We start from the raw sequence: 13,880 nt of genomic DNA on the forward strand, positions 1-13,880 counted from the left end.
AGGGCCAGTTCGACAGCCCTCCGTACCGTTCCATTCTCTCTCTCCACCTGTCCATTTCCCTGGGGGTTGTAGCTTGTTGTTCTGCTGGAGGCGATACCCCAGCTGAGCAGAAACTGACGCAGCTCATCGCTCATGAAGGAGGATCCCCTGTCACTGTGGATGTAGGCGGGGAAACCGAACAGAGCGAAGATTGTGTTGAGGGCTTTGATGACGAGGGCAGACGTCATATTGGGGCATGGGATGGGGAAGGGGAATCTGGAGTACCCATCGACCACACTGAGAACATACGTGTTTTGGTCGGTGGAGGGGAGGGGCCCTTTGAAATCCACGCTGAGGCGTTCAAAGGGGCAGGATGCCTTCACCAGGCGCGCATGGTCCGGCTGGTAGAAGTGCGGCTTGCACTCCACACAGAACTGGCAGTCCCTGGTGATTGTCCATACTTCCTCGACGGAGTAGGGCAGATGGTACAACCGTGCGACTCCCGGTGACAAAGGCTGTCGTGCAGGGTCCGGAGTCGGTCTATCTGTGCGCTGGCACATGTACCTCGGGATAGGGCATCTGGGGCTCGTTGAGCTTACCGGGGCGATACAAAATCTCGTAATTGTAGGTGGAGAGCTCGATCCTCCACCTCAATATCTCACCATTCTTGATCTTGCCCCACTGTGTGTTATTGAACATGAAGGCTACCCACCATTGGTCAGTGAGGAGAATGAATCTCCTACCGGCCAGGTAATGCCTTCAATGCCGCACAGCTTCAACGATAGCTTGGGCCTCTTTTTCGACGGATGAGTGCCGAATTTCTGAGGCATGAAGGGTGCGGGAAAAGAATGCTACGGATCTGCCTGCCTGATTGAGGGTGGCGGCTAGAGCGACATCTGATGCGTCGCTCTCTACTTGAAAGGGCAGTGTCTCGTCTTCTGCATGCATCCCGGCCTTGCCGATATCGGCTCTGATACGGGCGTGGCCTGTTGTGCCTCGGCCGTGAGGGGAAAGTGGGTTGACTGTATGAGTGGGCGGGCCTTGTCCGCATAGTTTGGGACCCACTGAGCGTAGTACGAAAAGAACCCCAGTCAGCGTTTGAGACCCTGGGGCAGTGAGGAAGGGGGAGCTCCATGAGGGGGTGCATGAGGTCGGGATCGGGCCCCAGAACTCCGTTCTGGACCACATAGCCGAGGATGGCTAAGCGCTGAACACGCACTTCTCCTTGTTATAGGTGAGGTTTAGGAGAATGGCGGTGTGTATAAATTTGGCACGGTTGGCGTAGTTGTCCTGCTGATCATGGCTGCAGATGATGACGTTGTCTTGGTACGGAAAGGTGGCCCGCAAACCGTACCGGTTGACCATTAGGTCCATCTCCCTTTGGAAGACCGAGACCCCGTTGGTGACGCCGCAGGGAACCCTGAGGAAGTGATAGAGGCGGCTGTTTGCCTCGAAGGCAGTGTATGGACGGTCCGATTTACGAATGGGTAGCTGGTGGTAGGCGGATTTGAGGTCTACCGTTGAGAAGACCCGGTACTGTGCAATCTGATTGACCATATCAGATATGCGTGGGAGGGGAGTACGCGTCAAGCTGCATGTACCAATTGATAGTCTGGCTGTAGTAACGACTACCACTTGGGCTCTCCTGGGGCTGTTGTTGGCCTTGATGATGCCTTCCCGAAGCAGCCGCTGGACCTCGGACCTGATGAAGGTCCTATCCTGAGTGCTGTACCGTCTGCACCTGGTGGCAACGGGTTTGCAATCTGAGGTTAGGTTTGCGAAGAGGGAAGGTGGAAGGGATCGACCTTTAGGGTTGCGAGGCCGCACACAGTGAGGTGTGGTAGTGGCGTGCCGAATTTCAGGGTTAGGCTCTGGAGGTTGCACTGGAAGTCCAGGCCAAGTGGTAGGGCAGCACAGAGGTTAGGGAGGACGTAGAGGCTGAAGCCGCTGAACTCCACGCTGGACCGTGAGTGTGACCGTACAGTACCTCCGGATCGCCATGGAATAGGATCCGGAGGCCAGGGTAATTTTTTGGTTGGCGGGGTGTACCGCGAGGGAGCAGCGCCTTACCATATCTGGGTGGATGAAGCTTTTGGTGCTCCCGGTGTCCAGCAGGCAAGAGGTCACTTGTCCATTGATTTTAACGCTGGTCGATGCGGTGGCCAGGTTGTGCGGACGAGACTGGTCGATGGTCACTGAAGCAAGTTGTGGTCATTCGTCGCTGGTGCCAGATGATGGACAGCCCGGGGGGCACAGGTCCTGGAACGCTGGCGTTGCCCATGTGCTGTGGGGGAGACAAGATGACGGCACCTGATGATCTTGAGGAGGACAAAATGGCGGCGCCCATGGGCCGCACATGGCGGGGGTTGAACAAGATGGCGGCGCCCATGGGCCGCACGTATTGCTCGGAGGGGAAGATGGTGGCACCCACTGGCCGCGCGTCGTCCGGGGAGGTGAAGATGGCTGCGCCCATTGTCCGTAAACGAGTGGGGTGGGGCGATAGTGGCGACTGCGCGGGCCTGGCACACCGTGGCAAAGTGCCCCTTCTTGCCGCAAGCCTTACAAAGGGCAGTGCGGGATGGGCAGCATTGGTGGGGGTGTTTCTGCTGGCCACAAAAGTAACATCGGGGACCCCAGGGGTTCGCTGGCTGGTGCGTGGCGCAGGCGTATTGGCTGGGTAAGGCCCCCACTGGGGCGGCCGTCTGTGGGGTCCATGATGCATAAGAGGGGTGGGTCGCGCGGCTGGGGGTGTAGGCCTGAACATTGCGCGAGGCAACCGTCATGGAGAGCACTAGTTTCTTTGTCTCTGCTAGGTCGAGCGTGGCCCCTTCTAACAGTCGCTGGCGTATGAGGTCCGACCCAATCCCCGTAACAAACGCGCCCCGCATGACGAGGTTTGAATGTTCAGTGCCCGTAACGGCCTGACAGTCACAGTCCCGGACGAGTGGGATTAGGGCCCGCCATGTCTTCTATGGACTCACCAGGGAGTTGAGAGCGAGTGGCGGGTACGTGCCTAGCGAAGAGCGTGTTCGTCTTCTGAGCGTAATTCTCTTTGAGAAGCGTCATGGCTTCGGCGTCGATTACCCAATTATTTTTTCCAATTAAGGGGCAATTTAGCGTGGCCAATCCACCTACTATGCACATTTTTGGGTTGTGGGGGCGAAACTCACACAGACACGGGGAGAATGTGCAAACTCCACACGGACAGTGACCAAGAGCCGGGATCGAACCTGGGACCTCAGCGCCGTGAGGCGGTTGTGCTAACCACTAGACCACCGTGCTGCCCCTTAGATTGCACAAAGACTTGAGTTGGGTACAACTGAAGCTTTATTGCTCTAAGATGTGGCCTCCCACAGCAGCTGGCGAAATGGCTGCAGCATGGAGGACACACATATTGATACTCAGGGACTACCAATGTACCTGTAGTACAGGTCCTACTATACATCACCTAATAGAGGTGCAACAGTGGTTTACTACAAGTGCTCAGGCCACCATGAATCTCCAGGGTCATTATTGCCCAGGGTGCACTGGAGAGGACATGGGGGACACAGAGAAACTCAACTCGGGATCAGGGCTGGGGTTCAGCTTCTCAATCCTGGAGGGAGGGATTGCTGGCAGGCCTTACCTTCCATTCATTTTGGGGCACCCCTTGCTTTAAGCGGGTCTGTAGGCTGGCATGAAGGCATTGCTTCCCGTGTCCTCCTTGCTGGGCTTGTGCTCAAATCGCTTTTGGGGGAGTCCATCCTCAGTGAGAGCTGGAAAGTGGGTAGGAGGAGGTGATTATATACGGCCAGCACCACAGGGGATTGTGAGGTTATTGGGTGGGGTTCAATGTGAGCTGCAAGAGCAAAGTGGGGAACTGAGGAATGGGTGCATCCTGCTTCATGAGTGATAAAGACGCTCACTTTGGGGAAGGTGGCTGCAGTGTGAGCAATGCTGTAGTGTTAGTGCTGTCACACTCAGGTAGCATTGTGACAACAAAGGGGTTAAGGCATGTGGAAATTCAAATCCACTTGTTAGGGATCCACTTGTCATATGTCTGACTCCTGCCTGATAGAGAGCTGAATGTGTGCTGCCAATGAAGAGGTTCAGAGACGCTGGGTGGGCTCGCACCTGCTGCAGCCCCCTCCGAGGCCGGAGGTCCTCCTACTCTCCTCCAGGGTGGATCTCTCTGCACTTTGTCAGCCCAGAGCATCCTCATCACTGGAGAAGAGTGGCAGACATGCGAGGCCCGAGCATTGATGCTGTGTGTGGGGGTGGGTGGGTAACCCTGCCAGCAGCGGCTCGTCTTTACTGAATCATTAGTGTGGGAGATGGCAGAAACGTAGCGCTGCCACTCTCACACTGCACAGGGATGAAGTGCCAAGTGTGCGTGGGGGTTTCTGGATCTGCGTGGTGCAGGCACTAGTGAGAAGAGCATGGCACCATGACGACATGACAGGGTGGAGGATCTGCTGGTGAACAAAGTGATATTATTACAGATGCTATATTATAGTGGTCACCTATCTAAACTAGTGCCTATGTTCATCCATGCCCACCAGGGCCTGCAGTTTCTTAAACTTCCTCGCCCTCCCACTGGGTCTAGGTGTATGCCCAGGATCCACAGCACAGGTTGTGGCGGCCTGCTGCCTACCACGCCTTGTTGGCTGTGATGACCTTGTTAGGTGTCCCCTGGGGGGGCCTGGACTTTGAAGGCCCCAGCCTACCTTTGGGCAGCAAAGGTTTTTTTCAGTGCTACGCTCCTCAGTGTGCTGTGTGTCGCTCACAGGGTGTGGGGTGTCAGATGGGCTGGACACCCCCACTGTCTCCTGGGTGGAAGGCCCCAGCTGCACTCCTGTCAATCCTCTTCCCTTAGGGTGCCCGGGAACCCCTGCATCCTCCTTGGGATGGAGGGGCAGCTGCAGAGAGATCCAGAAGCCCCACCGTACTCTACACCTGCTGTAGATCATCAGCTGTGAGGTGCTCACGAGTGAGTGACCTAGACGTGTGCCTCTCGTTAATCCCACCGAGGCTTGAGTATCTGCACTGTTGGAGGGTGCGGGTGACAGATGTGACGCCTGATGTCTAAGAATTATCCCTTGGAGTTGCTTGGGTCTGTTGTTTCCAAGGGGTGTTAGGTGGTCCAGGCTTCCCCTTTGAATGCCCTGCAATAGGAGGGAGATGACATTAGAACATCACGGGGGATAAATGATGCAAGATGTTTTCTCACGTGAGGCTTGAGGAATGACTGTGTGTCCTGGGGGTTCTCACTTTTGATCGCAGCCCTCACTTCTCCCTCCGAACCGGCATGGTCCTGTTCCTCCCCGGCCAGCTCAATGGTTCTTTCCTCAAATGGAGTGGAGCATCAGAGCTTGCACATCATTCCAGGTGGCTGTGCCCGCTCATGCCTGTTGTGTTTGGGTTTGTCCTGTAAAGAGACAGATGCTGGAGATTGTAGGCTGGAGTCCTGCCAGTTCAGATGAGGAGCGGCACACATGGGACAAAAGTGGCTGTGGGGATATGAGGAGTAGAGTAGGTATGGGGATTGATTGAGGGTGTGGGGGAGAAGGGAGAGGACCCAGTGACAGGTGCTGGCAACTCGCAAGGTGGCTGGGAGAGATCATATTGGAGGTGCGAGGGGTGGATGATGGGATGTGATGAGAGACTGGAGGTGCCTGACTTACCCTCACCACCGAAGGTCATTCATTTATTTTGCGGCACTGCTGCCCCGCCCTCTTCTGCAGGAAGCTGGCACTGACTAACACAGCCACTGCCTCCCAGGTGGATGGAGGCACTCTGGAACGGGGGTATAGGACGTCCCGCCTCTGCTACACTCCATCCAGGAGTCTGGTGAGAGCTGCCTCTGAGAATTTGGGAGCAGGCTTCCTGGCTGCCATTGACTGGATCTGGAACAAGTGCTGTGGAGGTGTTTGCATGGTGCTCCCCACTGATTGCAGAGATTAAGTTAACCCAGGGCAAGTGACTCAACGGTAGGCCAAAAAAACACGGGCGAAATTCTCCCCCCCCCCCCACGACGGGTGGGAGAATAGCGGGAGGGCCTTCCCGACTTTTTTGACGCCCTCCCGCTATTCTCCCCCCCCCGCCGCCAAAATCCCGACAAGAATCGCTGCCGCCGTTTTTTTTACGGCCGGCAGCGATTCTCAGCTGTTAGAAGGGCCGAAGTCCCAGCCCTTTACGACCTTTTTACGAACGGCAAACACACCTGGTCCTGCCGTTCGTAAAAACGTCGTGACAAACTCGCAAAAAATAACCATGGCACCGATTGGCACGGCAGTACCACGGCCGTGCCAAGGGTGCCATGGGCCCGCGATCGGTGCCCACCGATCGCGGGCAGCGGGCCCGATGCCCGCGCACTATTTGTCCTTCCGCCGCCCCGCAGTATCAATACGCGGGGCGGCTGAGGGGCAACCCGGCCCGCGCATGCGCGGGTTTCGCGCAAAAACGCGATGACGTCACCCGCGCATGCGCGGGTGGAGTCTTCCCACATGCGCATGCGCGGCTGACGTCATATGACGCGTCAGCCGGTGCTAACTCCGGCAAGCGGGTTTAACGATTTTCGTTAAGCCCGACTTGTCGGAGCCTCCGACGTCGGGCTGCTAGCCCCGACGGGGGACCAGAATCGGTCCCCCGTCGGGAAGGGGCGCGATGCCGTAAAACCCGCCCGGGTTTTACGGCAGTTTTACGATTTCTCCCGTTTTGGGAGAATTTCGCCCCATGTGTTTGAGAGGCTCAATATTCTTTGAGATTTCTCGCCACAGGTGCAGACGGGATTTGCAATGTTTTCCTCACCGGAACTGAGTTTGCCATTTTTGGTAGTATTCTGCCCAATGGTTAGGATTTTAAACTTTTGCCCCAGTCAGTCCATGATACCATTCACTTTAGTGAGTAGAAAGTCATAGGTTGGTGTGCACAAGATTGGAAAGCCCAGTATGAGGGGCAGCAAGGTGGCGCAGTGGTTAGCACTGCTGCCTCATGGCACCGAAGATCTGGGTTCAACCCTGGCCCTGGGTAACTGTCCATGTGGAGTTTGCACATTCTGGGGCATCACGGTGGCGCAGTGGGTTAGCCCTGTTGCCTCACGGCGCCGAGGTCCTAGGTTCGATCCCGGCTCTGGACCACGTTCCTGTGGCGTTTGCACATTCTCCCCGTGTTTGCGTGGGTTTCGCCCCACAACCCTAAGATGTGCAGGGTAGGTGAACTGGCCACTCTAAATTGCCCCTTAATTGTAAATAATGAATTAGGTACTCTAAATTTATTTTTTATAACAAGAGTTTGCACATTCTCCCCGTGTCTGTGTCGGCCTCACCCCCACAACCTCAACGGATGGCCACGCTAAATTGCCCCTGAATTAGAAAAGAAAGAAAGGATTGGTACTCTAAATTTAAAAAAGAAATAAAAGGAAAACCCAGTATGTATATATATATAAATAAATTTTATACATATATTTGAAAATCAACAAATGTGTTTTGATGACATGGGATACATTTTTCTGTATGAAAGTGGTCCTGGGCGTGTGTGACTAATTCATAATGGGGCATTGACCCTGACAAGCAGTGGCAAACGTGTGAGGTTTGGGAAAGGGAGCAAGATAAAGTGTGGCAAAACCAAGTTGATATTAGATGTATAAAGACGTTGGGATCACATTGGCAAGATTTGACCCTGTTAGAAGATGTTGGTACAAAAATAGTGTAAAATATCATACATATTTAAAAAACAGGGTCTGGTAACTAACTCCATGGCGATCTACACTACCACCCACCCCTCCTCCCTCCCCAAACTCAAATGGAAAGTGTCATTTTTGGATTCCTCAAATGTTCTGAATTCAACCCAACGAGGTTATGACAAAGGCAGCAGGTGGCAGATTAACGGTTACTGATCGATCCTGCTTTGTGCAAGTGAGATAATGATCTATGTTTGATACACAGTGCTTCATAATAGGAAATGAAGCACATTCATACTGTTACTGCACTGCACAACTCTACTACCGACAGGAAATAGTACAGTGATCAGTAAAACTTCCAATTCTTTTTTAACAGAGGGTTTCTGTTTGCACTACTCAGCTATGTGGTGGGCATTTAAAGCCCACCTTCACCACCCTCCCGATTTGATTTTCTTGCTGATTTGGGAGTGAAGTATGGCATCTGTCTGAGTGGTAGCGAGGAGCATTTGCGATTAACAGAACCCACCTGATCTGTCCTCTGTTTACCCTGGAACACAAATTCTTCAGGAATGTTTTGAATCTACATGTCAAGACTTTTCTCTGCAAATCAGAAGTACTAACATCTGATTATAACAGGACCAAATCTTGCCAATGTGATTCTAACTTCTTTGTACAGTTTTTAAAAATTAAATTTAGAGTACCAATTCATTTTTTCCAAAGTAAGGGGCAATTTAGCGTGGCAAATCCACCTACCCTGCACATCTTTGGGTTGTGGGGGCAAAACCCACGCAAACACAGGGAGAATGTGCAAACTCCACGCGGACAGTGACCCAGAGCCGGGATCGAACCTGGGAGCCGCCACGCTGAGTTCCCGATGGGTGAGGCCCCACGCGACCCACGACACGGCGATCCCAGGGGATCGGCGACACCCAGCTGCATGCCCTTTGGGCAGGGTGGTTCCCTGGCACTAGTGCTACTTGGGCAGCCTGGCAGTGCCTTTCTGGCATTGCCAAAGCACCCAGATGGCACTTCCAGCTGGCAAGAATACTGTCAGGGTGCCATGTTGGAACTGCAAAGTTGCCAAACTGGCATTGTTTGGGCGCATGTAATCGGGCCAGGGGTTCCCTGCATGGGTGTTGCGGGGGCGGTGGAGTTTGATGGTTGCTTCGGGAATCTCTCGCACCATTGGGGAATTCTGTCGAGCGGAGCTCAGTGTACCAGACGGTGCTATGGCAACATTGGCCACGCTTTCCCCGCTGAGACCCCTTGTACAACGCGAGACGCATTGTTCAGCCATGCGTTCCTCAGTGCTGCGAGCGCCAGGAAACAGATGGCTAAACGCACTCGCTCCCAATTAGTTGAATGGAGCCTTATGTTTCAGGTTGATGACCTCCATCAGGCCATTGAACTGAAACATTGGGCTGAACTTTCCAAGCCCAATAGTGGCGGGCTGGCTCCCTGACACTTTCCTGTCAATGGGGAAAGTTCTCCAGGGATGACCTAGAAGTTGGTTCCCCTGCTCTCTACATGGAGGCAGAAAAGCAATTTGTGGACTTATGGCATCAATCGAGGCAATTTTGCATCACTGCTGACAGCTGGCCTCCACCATGTGTGGAAGCCACCAGCTGCATGGAAGTGACCTCCCTGCTAAAGGCTGGAGACCAGTCAGAGGTTTAAAGTTTTAAATATGGACTGCCAGCAATGGGTAAAACTCAAAGCATTGCCCAAAGTCTTCTGCCAATTGGTTTTCCCCAGCTGAGCTCCATTAACACATTCAGCTCCTCTGAAACCTTCAATTCAATTTATACATCTTGAGGGTGCCTCCATTTTGAGGCTCCCTCATGTTAGACTGATTTGCTTCATCAGCACCCTACTCCCCCTGGTGGGCTACTGAGACTCTAGATTGGTCAGCCCTTTTGGGCTGGTACTCACAGGAACCATCCTAAGGAGATGTCCAATTAAGAGGCCAACTCTGGGCAGACTGTTCAGCTGATCTCCCTCCCAGCCAATGCAGACTTGGGACTCACAGGGTCCTAATGCATATGGGAAAATTCAATCCATTTAGTCTGTTTCTCCCTCCACAGATGTCTGTCCTGAGAATTTACAATATTTTCTGATTTTATTTCAGATTTCCAGCACCACAATATTTTACCTTTTTATGGGAGAAATCAATTGGTCATTGATTGGACCTCTCTCACACCACAGACTGGCTGCCAAGAGAAAGGTATTGGCATTCTATGCAAGGTGGTAGACTTAAACTTCAAGTTCACTTCTACGAAACGTAAAGTTCAGTCTTTAACAGCTTTGAAAAGCTGTAGAATTCCAGTTATGTTTCACATGAGTGTTTTATTATGTTCATCTCTTGGTAAAGAAAATGCACTAGCACCTTAGTACACAACATGAACATATTCTGCTGTGAGTAAATTAGTTCCCTTAACCTGTTTATTCTATCTGCCAAGCGCATTGTCAACAAGCCACAAAGTAGAGGTTGGTGTCATAATATACACACAAGTATATGATGGTGCACAGAGTGATTGACACACATGAACACACAGAACACAGCAGCCAATCACCAGACAGGACACAACCACTATAAAGCCAGAGGGCACTAGTTTTCTCGCTCTCTTGGGATCCAGCCTCTGAGACAGTCAGAGCCCGTGAGCAGCAACTAGAACATCCACCATGTGGTAGTAAGATAGTCTGGTCAGGTTAGCCTCAGGTCTCCAGTCAAGTCAGCATAGTGTCGACCCACAGTTAAAGTATGTATGATAGTTAAGAGTTCAATAAAATCGAGTTACATTTCTTCAATTGTTGGAAGCCTGTCTCTCTCACTAATGCAGTAAATGCAGTCCTCGCACACCCAGCTTACCCAACACATCAGTTGGAACCTATACTCTAGCCCAAGTGCTGGCAAAAACCTTACTGTTGAAAGATTTTGCACCAGTGATGAGCACCATGAGAGGTCCATACTTTTGCAGCCAGAGAAATGAGATTGTTGTTACTTTGTCTCAATATTCTCATAAAGCATTTTCTTTAATGTGGCAAGTTGTTGTTCAGCCTTCACGCATGTTAGAAATAGCACATGGTAAATAGAAAAAAATGTTGTAGCTATTCAGAGAGCAATGTGAGCTCTGGTGCCGTCTGATGATAACAGAGTGGAACCTTCCACATCCTGTAAGGTGACTGTGAAAACAGCAGCAAGGCAGCAGTACGGAAGCCCCACATCTGATATAAGATCATTAACCACAGATCACGCAGTAACTTTCTACATGCAGCCCACGGTCTTGCTAACAGTATTCAGCACGCTGAGTTAATTTAATGGAAACAGTTTTTGCCCCATCCTGATGAACTAATTGGCCATAACTAGGGAAGGGAATGGAGACAGGCATGGCCGGGATTCTCCCCTACCCGGCGAGGCGGGGGGTCCCGTGGGATGGAATGACGTGAACCACTCCGGCGTTGGGCCGCCCCAAAGGGGCCAAGCCCTCACATTGAGGGGCTAGGCCCGCGCCGAAGTGGTTCCCACTCCGCCGGCTGGCGTGAATGGCCTTTGGCACCACACCAGCTGGGGCCGAAAGGACTTCGCCGGCTGGCGTAAGTCCGCGCATGCGCCGGAGCGTCAGCGGCTGCTGAAGTCATACCGGCGCGTGTGCAGGGGAGGGAGTCTCTTCCGCCTCCGCCATGGTGAAGACCATGGCGAAGGTGGAAGAAAAAGAGTGCCCCCCCTGAACAGGCCCGTCTGCCGATCGGTGGGCCCTGATCGCAGGCCAGGCCACCGTTGGGGCACCCCCCTGGGGTCAGATCACCCCATGCCACCGCCCCCCCCCCCCCCCCCACCCCCAGGACCCCGACGCCCACCAGCGCCGCCAATCCCGCCCGGTAAGAGAGGTTGTTTAATCCACGCCGGCGGGAGAGGCTAGTCAGCGGCGGGACTTCGGCCCATCACGGGCCAGAGAATCGCCACGGGGGGCCCGCCGACCGGCGTGCCGCGATTCCCACCCCCGCCAAACATCGGGGGGGGCGGAGATTTCGGGACACGGCGTGGGCGGGCTTGACGTCGGCCCCGGGCGATTCTCGACCCGGCGGGGGGTCGGAGAATCTCACCCAGGGAAAGAAATGCAACTTTGCTCAATATATTGCACTGTATCTGGAAGATCAAGAACTGGCCCAGGTTCCCAAATAATTTCAGAGAGCGGGTTTGATTTTGCATGCACCCTGGGGGGTGCACATTGAATTAGATCCTGAAGAAGAAACATTCATACCATCCGGGTTTGTTGGGACATTGTAAAAAGATCCAAAGGAGGATTGGGATTTTATCCATCCTACAATTCCGGATTCAATTAGAGTAGAGAAAATGAAATAATGGCTTAGTTTAGAGATACTGTAATGCCATAATCATCTCACTAGCCTTCAATTTGAAATTAGGCTTTAAGTAGGTAAGCTCTGACCCTTTCCTGGTTAAAACTTGACTAAGGCACAATACAGAAATGGAATTTAAGATCTGAGTTGTAGTCACGGATGTCTAGGGAAGGTGCTCCAGCCCCTCTATTTTTGGGACAATAACTGGACAGATTCTTCAGCTCTCTTGATCTGATCCTTTCAGAAAACCAACCACATCATCTTCCCATGTTGAGTTGGACCATTTCCTCCCGACTGAAGACAGGAGTGGGAGATTAAGTGGGAGAAAAGGGTGTTTACTGGGATACACCTGATAGTTTTAAAATCAAGTATAATAGTAAATTGAAAGAATACATCTTCTCTTGTCACAGATGCAGCCTGACCTCTGAGTTTATCCAGAATTTTCAGTTTTTATTTTGGATTTGCAGCATCCACATTATTTCACTTTTATTTAAGAATACGCCTTCTTCTGGGCACTACTGTGCAGGAACTTGAAAATGAGGTAAGTGCAAAGGTAGAACGATCTCTTGGAGAGGACTTGAAATGATAATGTCAGCCATGGTTCAGTTGGTAGCAAGCCAACAATCACAGGATTCCAGGTGCAAGTCCCATTCTGGGACTTGAGCACAAATATCATAGCTGACACACCAGTTCAGTACTGAGGGAGTGCTTCACTGTTGGAGGTGCGATCTTTCAGATGAGGCATTGAATCAAGGCCCAGATCTGCCTGCATGGGTGGATATTAAAGGTGGCTTAGCACTATTTTTTACTTTTTTAGAACATAGAACGATACAGCGCAGTACAGGCCCTTCGGCCCACGATGTTGCACCGACATGGGAAGTCAAAAACTAAAGGCCATCTAACCTACACTATGCCATTATCATCCATATGCTTATCCAATAAACTTTTAAATGCCCTCAATGTTGGCGAGGTCACTACTGTTGCAGGTAGGGCATTCCACGGCCTCACCACTCTTTGTGTAAAAAACCTACCTCTGACGTCTGTCCTATATCTATTACCCCTCAATTTAAGGCTATGTCCCCTCGTGCTAGCCACCTCCATTCGCGGGAGAAGGCTCTCGCTGTCCACCCTATCTAACCCTCTGATCATTTTGTATGCCTCTATTAAGTCACCTCTTAACCTTCTTCTCTCTAACGAGAACAACCTCAAGTCCATCAGCCTTTCCTCATAAGATTTTCCCTCCATACCAGGCAACATCCTGGTAAATCTCCTCTGCACCCGTTCCAAAGCTTCCACGTCCTTCCTATAATGAGGCGACCAGAACTGTACGCAATACTCCAAATGCGGCCGTACCAGAGTTTTGTACAGCTGCAACATGACCTCATGGCTCCGGAACTCAATCCCTCTACCAATAAAGGCCAACACACCATAGGCCTTCTTCACAACCCTATCAACCTGGGTGGCAACTTTCAGGGATCTATGTACATGGACACCGAGATCCCTCTGCTCATCCACACTGCCAAGAATTTTACCATTAGCCAAATATTCCGCATTCCTGTTTTTCTTTCCAAAGTGAATCACCTCACACTTCTCTACATTAAACTCCATTTGCCACCTCTCAGCCCAGCTCTGCAGCTTATCTATGTCCCTCTGTAACCTGCAACATCCTTCCGCACTGTCTACAACTCCACCGACTTTAGTGTCGTCTGCAAATTTACTCACCCATCCTTCTGTGCCCTCCTCTAGGTCATTTATAAAAATGACAAACAGCAACGGCCCCAGAACAGATCCTTGTGGTACGCCACTCGTAACTGAACTCCATTCTGAACATTTGCCATCAACCACCACCCTCTGTCTTCTTTCAAGTAGCCAATTTCTGATC

The 13,880-nt window shown here is 52.0% G+C and overlaps 1 protein-coding gene across 3 annotated transcripts in view; it reads right to left on the bottom strand.

Moving 5' to 3' along the window:
• The window catches only part of si:dkey-171c9.3, a 57,195-nt gene that overhangs the window by 30,578 nt on the left and 12,737 nt on the right, over positions 1-13,880 (bottom strand). The gene's annotated exons all lie outside the window — the stretch shown is intronic.

This window comes from Scyliorhinus canicula, chromosome 17 (assembly GCF_902713615.1).
Source record: "Scyliorhinus canicula chromosome 17, sScyCan1.1, whole genome shotgun sequence".
NCBI classification, from domain to species: domain Eukaryota; kingdom Metazoa; phylum Chordata; class Chondrichthyes; order Carcharhiniformes; family Scyliorhinidae; genus Scyliorhinus; species Scyliorhinus canicula.